The following is a 2,145-nucleotide window of genomic DNA, read 5'->3' as shown; positions in this document are numbered from 1 at the left end:
CCAATTTTATATTTTAAGAAGAGATTACATTGTTAGAATGCAAATGTAAAAAAAAGGGAAAGTTAACTAAAAAGTTATTAATTAAAATACAATGGATTTAAGATAGATGTAATTTAAAAATGTAAGTGACATTTAATTCTGGGTTGGTCGATCAGCCTATAATTGTCATGATTCACTGCAAATACCCACCCCATGCATTTTTGCAAAGATACCAATAGTCTTGCACGTCTAGCGTGATGAGACTTGTGCTTTTAGACTCAATCTCCAGAGCTCTCATGTCAGCCACCTGAATATCAATTACAGCCTGGACTAACTATACATAATTGTTATTGATAATAGTTATTTTCTTTTTCAGATGTGCACTTCAGGCCCTACAACACTGTTCTGCTTGTTATCTCATAAAAACCTACAGGCACAGGTCACAGATGCTGTTTCTTAACTATGCAAGTTTTTAAGTAGTAGCAGTTGCGATATTGTCGTTAGTTGCGTAGTACATTTTTGTTTTCCATGGTAATTTAACTTTGAATGAAGCTCATTGCCGTTAATGCGTGTGTTGCTCATTGGTAATTAACATAATTAAAAGTTCACCCGTTAATTTTTCACATCATCACCATAATTCTCATCGAACATCTCTTTACTTAAAATGTGTATAAATTATATACTGGCACTGTATTATGGCCACGATGGGTCCCCAAGGGCCTACTAGCTGCAATTTCTAATTTTAAATTCCAAACTTGGAATCATAACAATGACATAACAATTCAAAAAAATAAATAAAACAGTGAGTCAATTTCCAGTTAAATTGAAATTATTCTACATAAATGTATTTTAATGAAATTTAAGTTTACTGCAGTTACTTCTATATTGTTGTTTCTGATGCTGTAAGCAATTTAAACTAAGTACAGAGACCACTGTAATTTACAGTGAAGCCTTTCCTGATAAGCTGCTTTTGCTACTATTCTAGTATCACACACTATGTGTGTAACATAGATTTTTAAAGTACAGTATATCTATCTATGATGTATGATATCAAAATGTCACTGCTGTAAATTGTTAATAAAGGACCTTACAAATTGATCCAAGGATTTACTGAGTTTAGTAGTATCATTATTTTTTTGTTATTCCTTTAGGCCGCAGCGAAGAAATTACCACAGCAACTTAATGGTGATGATAATGATGACGCTGATGATGATAATGATGATGTTTTAGCATTTATATAGCACTCTTTACTGGAGTCTCTCGGCGCTAAAAATGTATGAAATATGAAAAAAGATTCCGCAGCCAGGATTTTCAAACAGTACTGGACAATATCAAGGTGGACCCACTTTATGCATAAATTAAAATAATGTTGACCCTTTCCTTAAAAGTTGACGCATTTTAAAGATAATTATGATATGTGGACTCATAAAATAACAGAATTATTAATTTTTTTTAAATAATGCGGTTCCAATAGAAAATGTGTGGGACCGTCCCCTGGGAGAGGAAGGTGAGCATCTTAACCACCAAGCTATTGACCTCCACTCACTACTTGCTAATCAAACTGGTGTAAAATAACTTAATCACTATAACAAAATGTCTGTGGACCTCACTCATCTTGTTTAACATAACAATAAATAATAAAGGTAATTTTGTTATAACATTGGTTTAACAAAAATGAATATTTTTTTCCTTAATATAGGACAACTATAATATAATCAAACAAAATTAACAAATACTAGAAAGCAATCTTAATTTCTCAATTTTTTTTTTAGTGCTACAAGTGCCATCAAGGGCCAATCCGCACAAACAAAGAAACTCAAAAAAAAAACAAAAAAAACCAATACATTGATAACCATGCATCATAGGGACGTTCTCCACTAGGGTCAAAATTACCCGCATCCTAATCGGTCTTTGCATCATGCAATAACACATTTTGAAGGCAATTATCAAAATTAGTGAAATACGAAAAAGAAAAAAAACTACTAAAAGTGGTTTTATTTACGGACTAGTCATTTTTAATAGCCTTTCATATAATAATGTTTCATTGATATTTTTCACCAGAGCCAAAGTTAATTCAAAACCAGCGTATCACTGGCAATCTTTATTTTAATACATAAGTGGCTTATTTTCTGGGTGGGTTTATTCCAATATTTATTTATTATTTAC

At 31.7% G+C, this 2,145-nt stretch overlaps 1 long non-coding RNA gene across 1 annotated transcript in view; it reads left to right on the top strand.

The window, feature by feature from the left end:
- LOC117109105 overlaps window positions 1-1,085 on the top strand; it is a 3,978-nt gene extending 2,893 nt beyond the window's left edge. Inside the window, exon 4 of the long non-coding RNA XR_004445465.1 lies at window positions 356-1,085. This is a non-coding gene — a long non-coding RNA (uncharacterized LOC117109105). The remainder of the gene's footprint in view (window positions 1-355) is intronic.
- The last annotated feature ends 1,060 nt before the right edge of the window (window positions 1,086-2,145 follow it).

The sequence above is a fragment of the Anneissia japonica genome, unplaced genomic scaffold (genome assembly GCF_011630105.1).
Source record: "Anneissia japonica isolate Jap-2015-1 unplaced genomic scaffold, ASM1163010v1 scaffold3279_len158616_cov144, whole genome shotgun sequence".
Classification (NCBI taxonomy): Eukaryota; Metazoa; Echinodermata; class Crinoidea; order Comatulida; family Comatulidae; genus Anneissia; species Anneissia japonica.
Note: the sequence above shows the minus strand (reverse complement) of the source record. Positions and strands in the feature narration are given on the sequence as shown.